At 37.9% G+C, this 13,102-nt stretch overlaps 1 protein-coding gene across 2 annotated transcripts in view; it reads right to left on the reverse strand.

Annotated features, from left to right (window-relative positions):
• INPP4A (inositol polyphosphate-4-phosphatase type I A) overlaps nucleotides 1-13,102 on the reverse strand; it is a 123,915-nt gene that overhangs the window by 78,887 nt on the left and 31,926 nt on the right. The window lies entirely within an intron of this gene.

A 13,102-nucleotide genomic window follows, 5' to 3' on the forward strand; every position in this document is an offset into this window, starting at 1 on the left:
TTAAACGACACAATAAATCCAAGTAAATCAAACTTCTGTGAAATCAAACTGTCTACTTAGAAAGCAACACTGATTGACAATCAATTTCACATGCTGTTGTGCACATTCAACTTTGTACCGAACAAACTATTCAATAAGAATATTTCATTCATTCAGATCTAGGATGTCTTATTTGAGTGTTCCCTTTATTTTTTGAGCAGTATATTTGATCAAATTAACAAATATTAATGGAAAACAATTTCTCTTTAGGCCAAGATATTCTGAAATAGAAAAGGAACTTAAAATTTAATTGCAGGTCAGCTTCCCTGAACAACTATTGTGGCAGGAGTATTCAAAGCCATTGCCTTGGGAGGAAATCGAAACCTTGCAGAACAGGATGGTTATGGCATATGTGCTAATTAAAATATACTGGATAAGTAATAGAATATGAAATTACCACTGCAAGTTTAAGCATATTTAACAGATTAACAAAGCTGGAAGGAACCTTGTAGGTCATCTAGTCTAGCCCCCACCCCCACTCAAGTAGGAGACCCTACACCATTTCTGAAAAATGGTAATCCAACCTCTTCTTGAAAGTCTCAAGGTTTGAAGTGTTGATTATTCTCACTATCAGAAAGTCCCTCCTTATTTCTAGGTTGAATCCAGGAGTGAAATGCTACCGGTTCTATCGGTTGCGGCTGCCAGTGGTTTGGAGAACCAATAGCGATAGTGGCACAAGGCTCCACCCACCCATCTGGACATCGCCATTTTCTTTTTTTTCAATCCTCTGCACGTGTACAAAGACTTCTGCGCATGTGCAGAGGATGAAATAGTGTGCACGCTTCCAAACCGGTGGTTGAATCTCTCCTTGATTCAAAATATAATCCATTTCAGTTGCATACTGTATTAGCATCCAGGTTTGCCACTTTTATTTCTAAAAATTTGGAAGTTAGCTGCAAGGAAAGGTGAGAAACCAGGTCTCTCGGAATTTTTAAAACCTGTTTTGCAATTTGGTTCAGTGATTTACAAGATACTCATCTCAAATTACACCTAGAAGAGCATAGCCATGATAAAGTACATTTAAAAAAATAAATATTGTGAAGCATACAGATGATGCATGAAAACATATGCATTAGAGGCTACACAAAACTACAAGCAGTGATTTGTGCAACTATTTTCTGCCAAATTTGAAAAAAATGGGTCGGGTTTGCAACTCTCAATAAAAAAATTCAGCAGAATCATATTGATAATAATCATAAATAAGGCATGCATGCTTCCTCATTGTTCCCATTAAAAAAAAAGAATCAAAGCTAGCAAGCTGGAAGATTTTCCATACAAAGCAGCAGTTTATATCCTGTTTGCAAAACATTTGAAACAAAACCACATAATTTCAAATGGCACCGTTATAGACTTAATACAACAGCTGTGTGTAAAAATTCATGAACACACTAAAAAGGATCTTGTGTATGCACGGCCATAACATAAACACAAAAATCCAATCTAAAAAAAAGTTCTCCAATGGATTTGACACAGTAGTCCAAACTCTTATAAACATCCCAATCTTAGAAACAGGAATATCAGGTTTTTATAACTAAAAAGAAATCTGCTTTTTAACACATTGTGATTTTTTCTAATTACTGTATCTTAAAACAAAATGAAAATTGCTACCTCCAGGAAAATTCATGTATAAAACAACTACTGTACTTATTTGTTGCCCAGAATCAATCCTAAAGAATGACCTACTGAATATAATTCTTTCCTATCACTTCACTGAATCCTTTATTGCTCACCACAAACTCAACTTTTTAAATTACAAAGACTTTTCCATCTAGCTAGAGTATGAAATACGCATGGAATAAATGTAAACAAATGCAATAAATTGTCTTTTGCCAATACCAAATAGACAGCCAGTTTGATCTAGTGATCAAGAGCTGGAGTGGTGAGGTGGTTAGAGTGCAGCACCGCATGCTAGTTCAGCTAACTGCTAGCTTTAGTTCAGCAGCTCAAACCTCACCACTGATTCAAGGTTGACTCAGCCTTCCATCCTTCCGAGGTGGGTAAAATGAGGACCAGATTGTTGGAGGCAATATGCTGATTCTGTAAACCTCTTAGAGAGGGCTGTAAAAGCACTATGAAGCAGTATATAAGTCTAAATGCTATTGCTAATCACTCTCTCTAAACTTAACCTCTCTCAAAGGATTGTTGTTATGGAAAAAATAGGACAAGAAATATGTGATTTACTTAACAACCAGGTTACTAATTTAACAAATTCAATGATTCGCTTAATCACTGTGCCAAGAAAAGTCTCAAAACAGGGCAAACTCATTTAACAAATGTTTCACTTAGCAACATAAATTTTGGGCTCAATTGTGGTCATAACTCGAGGTCTAACAGTATATGGATTAATCCACTGCAGTTTCCATGCAAGCTTTATAGTTTCGTTATACAACTATACTATGCTACTTAAAAGCATGCAGAAATATATGATACAAATTGATCCAATGGTCCCCACCATAGCTGATAAATATCTAATAAATTTGCCTTTCCTATAGCAACTACTATTGAATGGACTCAATCCTGAATTATACATTTTTAATCCAGACTATTGCACAATGGTCAATATCTGACTTTAGGATAAAACCAGAACTTATTACAGTAGATACAACACCACAGATTATTTCCCCAAAGGCCAAGTTCTATGAATGCTGCAGTCACACATCATAATTGAAAGTGTTTTGCATAGAAGAAAAGCGGAATTGAGTGGCTTTTCCCTTCATAGTCACTTCCTCCTTTCCAAAACTTTCGTCAGCAGCATTTCCCTTCTGCAAAAGAACTGAATCCCAAATAAGAGAGAGCCGAGAAAGTTGAGGGATGGTGTTTTGCAGGGGAAAGCAGCCATCTAAAAAAGCACTGTTATGTTTTCCCCAGTCTCTCCATTTTTGTTGTTAAAAACATTGTCCCTAAAAAGTGTTTTGTAATTTTTTTTTTAAAAAAAGACATTGGGTAACAGTATGAAATATTTTGTTACAGGAAGATTTCCTGAGCTCCTTGCTCAAATGAATTGGAGTATAACAAATAAAAATGAAACAATATATATTAGCAATATTCTTAATGATATCAAATCCTGTTTATTCAAATACCTATTTACTACACTGCAAAATAAATAAAAGCAAACACCAATTCAATATTTCTATTTACGCAATATTTACACAAGGTAAGTGAGAAGCTTAAAAATATATAATGTATGTCATAATACAGTAATACCTCGTCTTACGAGCCTAATTGGTTCCCGGGGGAGGTTCGTAAGACGAAAAGTTCGTAAGACAAAACATTGTTTCCCATAGGAAACAATGTAAAATCAATTAATCCGTGCAACGAAAAAAAAACAACGAAAAAAAAAACACCGCCGCTCGGCTGTCACCTTTTGAAACAGCCGGGGGGCTACTCAGCGTCCTCCTGAATGCCGAACCTGGAAGTTCGGGTTTGGCGTTCGGGTTCAGGAGGACGCTGAGAAGCCCCCCGGCTGTTTCAAAAGGTGACAGCCGGGCGGCGGGGCTTCTCAGCGGCCTCCCGAACCCGAACTTTTGCTGAACTTCAAGGTTCGGCGTTTGGGAGGCCGCCGAGAAGCCCCGCCGCCTGGCTGTCGTCTTTTGAAACAGCCGGGGGGCTTCTCGGCGGCCTCCCGAATGCCGAACCCGGAAGTTCGGGTTTGGCGTTCGGGTTCAGGAGGACGCTGAGAAGCCCCCCGGCTGTTTCAAAAGGTGACAGCCGGGCGGCGGGGCTTCTCAGCGGCCTCCCGAACCCGAACTTTTGCCGAACCTCCAGGTTCGGGGTTCGGGAGGCCGCCGAGAAGCCCCGCCGCTCGGCTGTCACCTTTTGAAACAGCCGGGGGGCTTCTCGGCGGCCTCCCGAACGCCGAACCTGGAAGTTTGGGTTTGGCGTTCGGGTTCAGGAGGACGCTGAGAAGTCCCTTGGCTGTTTCAAAAAGCGACAGCCGGGCTGCGGGGCTTCTCGGCGACGGCGGCGGGTTCATAAGAAGGAAAAAGTTTGTAAGAAGAGGCAAAAAATTTCTGAACCCCAGGTTCGTATCTCGGGTTGTTCGTAAGATGAGGGGTTCATGAGGTACCACTGTATATGGAAAAGTAAAAGCAACAAAGTCCATAAGGGAAAAAACTACATGGAGATGTAGTATTCATATAAAATATACTGCTCAAAAAAATAAAGGGAACACTCAAATAACACATCCTAGATCTGAATGAATGAAATATTCTCATTGAATACTTTGTTCTGTGCAAAGCTGAATGTGCACAACAGCCTGTGAAATTGATTGTCCATCAGTGTTGCTTCCTAAGTGGACAGTTTGATTTACTTGGAGTTATATTGTGCTGTTTAAGTGTTCTCTTTATTGTTTTGAGCAGTGTAGTTTTAGCCTGGTTTTCTCTTTCTCTCATTATATGTCTTTAATTCTTCTGGCTTAGTATTTCTTATTCCTTTTCTGTACTTTGAATAATGATGCTTATCTCAAACATACATACGTGTATATACAGTACATAGATTAGGTTATTGTCAATGATTCAATGATATGGAATGCCTATCTTGATTATATTCTATGATATTATATTGATTATATTCTATGATATGATTCTTCTTGTTACCGTTGTTAAGTCAATCTTTGCAGTTAAGTTAGTAATACATTAAGTGAATCTGGCTTCCTCACTGAATTGGCTTGTCAGAAGGTCACAAAAAGTGATAACATGACCTCAGGACCCTGCAACCATTATAAATAGGAGTCAGTTGCCAAGTGACCGAATTTTGATCACATGAAGATGCTGCAATGGTCATAAGTATGAAAAATTGTCATACGTCACTTTTTTCAGTGCCGTCGTAACTTCAAATGGTCTCTAAACAAACTGTTGTAAGTCAAGGACTTACCTCTACCTTAGAAGACAAAAACAAATTTAAGTCTATCTTGATATATTAAAGTTGGTCTGAAAGCATCAGTATAAAATGTCTCAACACAAATGCAAAGATCTTCACTTGAGAAAAAATAAATTTTGTACAGGAATGGGGTGGGTGAAAAATGAAAGTAGAAGAGCTCTTGGAATAATGAGTAATCACAAATTGAATATGAGTCAGCATGGCTGCTAAAAAAGCAAATGCAATTCTAAGCTGCTTCAAGAGAAATCTAATTTACAAGCAACTGGAAGCAACGCGTACATTATACTCTGCATGGCCAGACCTCATTTTCAGTATAATGTTCAGTTCTGAGTATATTTATAGATAGATTCTGAGAAAACTGAGAAAAACAATCAGGATGTTCAAAGAATTGGAAATTTAAGTTTTAGGAGGAGACACTGAAGGAACTGGGCCTCAGCAGACAAAGAAGATGATTCGGAAAGCACACGAAAGAAGGTAATAAAGTAAAAACCTTTATTGAAAGAGGTAGCATTCTCCTTCGCCAGATGTATTCAACATGCGCCTAATTATTAATCTACTTAGGATGGTCTGCTTCACTGTTTGTAGAGTTGGATTTGATGGCCTCTTCTGGCTATATAATTCCTTGATTTTGCAATTATTTCTGTCTTTCATAACTACTACTACTAAAAATTACATATTTTTAGTAGTAGTAGTTGATATTTTTTTCTTTCAACAAAGAAAGTGTCCTCCAGAGGGCCTCCGGCAAGGCAGAAAAGGCAATTTTCGCACTACCCAGGCACTGAATTATGGGTGGGGGAACTCGTGCAGGCGTGACAGTGTGTGCGCAGGCGCTTTCAACACCTGAGGGAAAAAAGGTTCGCCATCACTAAAGTAACACATGATCATTGCCCACTCCTTGAGCTCTCAGATCCTGTTGATCTTTCAAAGAACTGTGAGCTGTAAAGTAAGAAAGCAGATGTCTCAAAACAGATGATTTACCTCCATTGAAAACATGTGCCTTTGAAATAGAGGAAATGGGTTTTTCTCCTTTGTAAAGCTTGTAGAAAGCTTCCTCACGTCCTCAGCAATGAACCTGAGAGCTTAACCATTTTTTTCTCCTCAGTCACTCCCTCATATCTGCAAGAAAGATGTTGGTGCTATCATTAATGCCTTTCTAAAGAGCGATGCCGTCTTCTCTAAAGAGAAGGGTAGTCTATCCCTCCCTCTTGTTCCTCTATTTTTAGACTTGACTATAATGACCTACAGTTGAGCAGATGGTGGCTGGCAACTTAAGGCACTTCTCAATAATTTTGATTATTTAGATCTGTTTCAATGCTGCTTATTGCACAGATATCTCTTTGATCACCCTATTGGACATTCTCTTGAGGAAGCAGGACAGGGAAGTGTGTGTGGGAGGGTATACACATATACACACACACACACACACTTTGTGTCGAACCTTCCCAGGTTCAAATCCCAGTAAGGGTATAGCTAGGTGATGAGAGGAAAATAGCTTGAAATAGATCTATACTAGTCTCCCTTCCTTTACATTATCAGCCAATATATGTTACACACACACACACACACACATACACACAAAAGCATATAAATGCAGGGGTGAAATTCAAAATTCTTCCCTACAGGTTCTGTGGCTGTGGCTTGGACGGTGTGGCAGGGGATAGATACTGCAAAATCTCCATTCTCACCCCACTCTGGGACCAGCCAGAGGTGGTATCTGCCAGTTCTCTGAACCTGTCAATATTTCCACTACCAGTTCTTCAGAACCGGTCAGAACCCGCTGAAATTCACCCCTGTATAAATGTAATAATAAATAAAACAAACTTTTTGCTAGTACTCCTGCATCTATCATATGCTTTTGATATCATCAATCATGATCTCCTCCAAGACCACATGAAGAAGTTGGGGATTGGAGACATGGCTTTGTCATAGTTTTGCTCCTCTCCTGTTGTATCATTGAAGGATACTGCTTCTCAACAGATTCCAAAGTGCTTGTTTTAATACATAAATACTTTTATAGCTTGGGTCCTGCCTATTTATAGGAATGATTTGCCCAGATTACCAGCCAAATCTCAAATTATCTTCTTCCAGTCTGTTATGAACGCCATCCAGAAAGATGTCTGCTACAACCAACCAGGACTGGGGTTTCTAAGTAGCAACACCAGGTCTGTGGAATTCCCTCACTGCTTTGTTTTAAATAATTGATATTACTTGGTTAAAATATTTATTGTTCTATTATAGAGCACCAGACTGTTTTCCCGGGAACATGTGAGTATATAAATCTGTCAGTAATTAAATTAATATGCATTGCAGCAACAAATTCCTCTAACAGCAGCACTGCTGGTTAATCAAAGAGGTGGACATTTTAACACTTCCTATTTCTCCCACAGTAACAATCTGCTATAAATATTGTACCACACTGTTTGATATATAAATAACTAGATTTTGGAAGGAAAGTGCCCTTCAAACAGAAAAGGCTACATTACAGATCTTCCAGAAATGTATATCAAAACAAAGTATGAAAAGTCCAAATCATTATATTGCAGCAATGTTGTCATCAGTGTACCATGTTTCAATAGGAAAATGTTTCCACGTTTCGACGAGATCCCACCTGTCATCTTCAGGCAGGTGCTTTCGGCTTCGTATTAGGGCAAACAAAGCATGATCGGAGCTGCTGTCCCTCTATAAATACTGGTGGGGGGTTGGAGTGCTGGTTCAATTGCTGCAAGCAGGTTGGTTGGCTGTGTTGTAACATCCTGATTAGTTGATGCAGTTGATGTTGAAGATTAAGGGTGACATCCTGACTGGTTGCAGTTGATGCCTTTAGGCTAGTCAGCTGTTTTGTAATGTATGTCTGTGTAACGTATGTCAGTCATCGCAAAGCTATACATGGAACATTTTGAAACCAACGCCTTAGAAACCTCAACCCAAACCCAAGCTCTGGCTTAGATATGTAGATAACACCTTCATAATTTGGCCACATGGGAAAGAAAATCTGGACAACTTCCTCACACATCTCAACAGACTACACTCTAAAATACAATTCACTATGGAAATAGAAGCCAACAACCAACTTCCCTTTCTAGATGTCCTAATCTACAAAAAACCCAAAGGCTCCCTAGGACACACCATTTACTGGAAAAAAAACACACCAACCACTACTTAAACACATAAGCCCACCATCACCCTGCACAGATCAACTCCGTAACCAAGACCCTCATTTCCAGAACCAAATGCCTGTCCAACAAAGATCACCTAGAAACTGAATTATACAGTCTCACAAATGTATTAATTTTGAATGGATTCCAAAGAAACACAATTACCAACCTAATCTGAAAGGAGACACCTCCCAAAACCCCAGACACAGAACAGGAGAATGACATCGCCCTCCTCCCTTACATCAAAGGCACCACAGATGAAATCGGCAAAATTCTCCACAAACACAATATCAAGGCAGCCTTTGGCACTGACCAAAAAATAGCCAACATCTTAAGAAACCCCAAAGACAAGATCCAGCTAGAAAACCAATGCAATATCTGCCCACCACATTGGATAAACTAATAGGAGAATAAACACATGCATCTCAGAATACAAGAACGCAGTCAGAAAAGAAGAAAAAACTCCTTTTCCAACACCTCAAAACAACAGGACATGAAATTGATTTTGAAAGAACTAAATTAATTTCCAAAACTGAACACTTCAACAAGAGAATAATTAGGGAAGCCATTGAAATAGAGAAACACCCCCACAACATGAACAAACATGACGATACCTCCCACCTCCAAGACATCTGGAAACTAGCCCTAATCAATAAACGAATCCTAGCCACGAAAACTGACACCAGACCCAGAATAACGCAGGACACCACCACCCAGCCATCGCTACCTTACAGACAAAATACAACCACCACCCAGAAGCAAAACCATGGTGGCATCTCCAACTGCTGCACCCACCTCTGACACCCACACAAAGCAAACTGACACACGCCATAAACACATAGCCAGACTTAAAATTTAAATTTCACCAACTTAAAAGGTGAAACATAATATATGTGATATAATATATATCACAATTATGAAAATCAAGGCTTGAACTACTGTATCTTGCCTTACATGTAATGAGTCTCTCTCATATATTACGTTTCACCTTTTAAGTTGCATTACTGAAACAAATTAACTTTTGAATGATATTCTAATTTTTTGAGTTTCACCTGTGTAAATACAGTATGTATGTATGTGTGTGTGTGTATCAGCAGCAATCTCTCTGGGAGGGCTCCCGGAAGACTTGGCAATCCCTCTCTGGCAGACACCCAACTATGAGTGCACAGGATGTCCTGTGGGCACCATGTGGCAAGAGGTGCCGAGCAGCTGCACTCTTGCGAGCAGGTGACCACGCTCACCACCTCTTGCACTCCCGAAAATAAGCCCTTATGGGGGGAGGGGGTCAAATGAAAATAATACCCTGTCTTATTTTTGAGAAAATACAGTGTGTGTGTGTGTGTGTTATTCATATATTATATGTATGTATGTATGTAATGTATGTATGTATGTATGTACGTATGTATATATGTAAAAGAATATAAACATTTTTTACTATATTTTAATTGATTTTATTTCTTTTCACCACTTTCCATTTTTTCTTTATATTATTTGCATTGGTGCTCATTTTTTTAATGTTATGTTTAATAAAATTATTAAAATGTTATTTAAAAACTTTAAAAAATCTGTTCTAGTTTTACCTTTAGTAGTAATTAAACTTCTGTAATGATTTACCCACAAATGTAACTAAAGTCAAAATCATTATTTTAGGGTACCTTAATCATCCTTTTGCCAGCTCATTCTAAAATAACTACGTTCTAAATGGATACTCGGAACTTTCTGCTATTTAAACCTTACAGTGTTTGACTTAGCTGCATTTTGCCTGAAATGGTAAATGGAAATGTCTTTATTGTCAACATTTAGTGGTTGCATAATACATGTTTTTCTTTTAAAAGGCCTCCTGCAAAAATAGCTCCTGCATAAAATAGCTTCTTGTTTTTTGCAGGTATAATGATCCTGCTATAGTTTACATTCCAAATGGTCAAACCAAATAGTTCAATAAGGAACATTCATTTCTTATTCAGTCTGTTTCTATGTGTGAAATATATTCTGAGGGGAGTAATCCCTCAAGTCAGTAAAATTCTTTGTCAGTGCTCACTAATAGAGCACATATTTTGCCTTTTTCCCCCTTGCTGACTTTGAAAAAATCTCTCATTCCTGGAGAGTGTCTGGACAAGTCCCTGAAATTTTTGTAGCAGCATTTTCTGAATTGTTTTACCCTTGCACCCTTCTTCCTAGAGCTGAGAGAGAGGGGTGGACCAAAAGTTGCCTAGTTGCCTTTGTGGCTAAAGCCTAAGTAAAACTCAAGGATGCTATATCAAAGGCTATATGTACAATCCCAATCTCCATTTCTGGCCCTTTCAGAAAGGACCTTGGGAGTCTGGTTGCTAAGAAAGATGTTTTATACATTCTTTGGTGTGAAGAGATCTCAGGTTCATTGAAGGTGAGCCTATCAAGCCTTAATTCAAGTGTATATCTTTTAGATGTGAATCATCTGGCAAATCATCTTCTCTTTCATCACTAATCAAATACAACCACTTCTCACATATCCTTGCTTTCATCATTTGCAATGTCCTGTGTAGAAAAAACCTACTTCTGATATGATTCATTTATGCATATTAAGCCATCTGGCAAATGCATTTATTCAATTAACCATACTTATAAACTACTGCAATCCGTGCAAAATCCTGGTACTGTACATTACCTATTGGGAACATTCCACACCATATTAATTCAGAAAAAGTTTTTTATTCAAAAGATCCTGACTCTTCTTTTAATCCATTAATTACTTCCTAGGTCAGGGATGTCAAATTCGCCACGACATGTTGTCATCAGGTGATATATCACTACTTCTTCCCCCTTCACTAAAACAGGGGTGGGCATGGCCAGTATGTGATGCATCCAGCCCGCGGACTGCAAGTTTGACATCCCTGTCCTGGGTAGTCACTTTCTATTTCTAATCTCGCTCTCTTTTTAAAAAAAACAGTTCAAACTTTTAACTTGCCTGTGCCCCATTGAGTAAACAGGAATTGTCATGGATCACCACATTTTTCAGACTATAAGATGCACCAGAGTATAAAATACACCTTAGTTTCGGGGGAGGAAAAAAGGGGAAAGAATCTGCTTACCAGATATTTATCTGGCTAGCGTCCTTAGTCTGGTCAGCTTTAGCACATTGTTTTATCCCCTGGTTAGGGCTTTAAAAAAACTTATTTGGAGAGAGTAACAATGAAAGAGCTTGCAAGCCAGTAAGAGCTGGGAAAATCATTAGCCCCTGGTTAGGGCTGGAAAGAAACATTCAGAGCAAGTAGAGCAATGAAAAAAACCTGCAAAGATTTAGGGCTTGGAAAACATTCTTCACAGAGAGTAACAATGAAAGAGCTTGCAAGGTTAATGCTGGGAAGATCATTAGCAGCTGGTTAGGTCTGGGGGGAAAACTTTGAAAAAAGCTACATTCAGAGTATAAGACACACCTGAATTTTAAGCCTCTTTTAGGGAGGGAAAAGGTACTTTTTATACTCCAAAAAATACAGTATATATAAAGTATACAATATATTTAATGTATATAAATTCTCTCTCTCTCCCACCCCACCCCATGAGGCCAAATTACTAGCTGTATTGGGCTGCATGAAGTTTGTGGCTATAGGTTGCACATGCCTGTATGAGAACCATAAAATATAAAATAATATACTAAATGGAGAGAACAAGAGAGAAATAGAGTAAGAAAATGAAAAAGAAAAAGAAAAATGTAGTGAGAAAATATAAAAAAGATTAGAAACAAGCAGCTTCCAATTTTCTCTGCAGCAAATAAAAGTATGATTACAAAATTACCCCTTTCCTGACTTTCTCAGCTGATTCTATTCTCTAGGATACAGTATGGATATATTCCCCACAGAGTCCTCTGCAGCTTGAACAATTGCTCATTAACTTTCTTATTGCTGATGTAATTGTAGAATTGCTTTACATACCACATCTGAACCAAGCCATTGTATGTCTGCACAATAGTGAAAGAATAAACTAAGATCCAGTTAAGTATATGTCAGTGATATGCTAATTACATACTATTGTTTTCTCTTAAAACATAATTCTAAAATCATATATTGTGGAATAATTATGTATTTGTCCTATTCATTCATGGTTTTGCTACACTGTTTTCTGTAAGACTAACTTGAATTCAACAACTGTAATATTTTCAATAAGAGACTTATTGACATGCTGCATAAAATTACATATAAAATAAAGGATCCAAATTCTAAATTCTTGCACGTAAATGTTTCAATTGTGTAAAATGCTGACCAAACTACCTTAGTCTTTTTGTAGTGTGAGAAGACGCTGTGGGTACTCATACAGTATGAGTGCATAGTTAATTGATTTTTGGTAAAATGTTGGCCATAAGGATCCAATCCAAAACAGCAATGAATTTATCAGAATGTTTCCTATCAGTTCCTATACAACCTCCTCTGGTAAAACATGACATTGTCTCTTTTTATATTTGCCTTTTTTTCTGGAGAGACAGATCTGTTTCCAAATATAACATGACAACCAATTATCAATAATCTCTTATCTTCCAGAAAGCTATGAGTCCACTTGGGGCACAAAGACATTTTTTAAAAAATAATGGTGACACTGGAAGCTGCTATCTATTATGCTAACTTTATTTTTTTAAACTCAAAAATACTTAGGGTTAGGAACTATTTTCTACTGAGAATTTCTATGACTTTATTTAAAGCAATGAATGGTATGTTGTTGTTGTACATTTTCACATGCCAGTGATTGTCAAGGATTAGCTCAATCCTAGGTGATATTCCATTATGTTACCATATAAGGTAAAAGAATCATGTTAAACAGTAATGAATGCTGAGTTATAGGTGTAAACTGCAACTTGATTGGACCAGAGCATTATAAAATGCAAAGCAAGTTTACAATGATAGTTGGCTGTTAATTGTTAGTTGTTGGCTGTTTATGTTGGCTGGCTAGCGCAGTTTTGAGCATGAGTTAATTATTGAATTAGAGCTGTAGTGTTGATACGGAGAAACCTGGATTGGTTTAGTATCTACATGTAAGTAAGCTTTACTGCATATAGTTTGTTC

The sequence above is a fragment of the Erythrolamprus reginae genome, chromosome 4, assembly GCF_031021105.1.
Source record: "Erythrolamprus reginae isolate rEryReg1 chromosome 4, rEryReg1.hap1, whole genome shotgun sequence".
NCBI classification, from domain to species: Eukaryota; Metazoa; Chordata; class Lepidosauria; order Squamata; family Dipsadidae; genus Erythrolamprus; species Erythrolamprus reginae.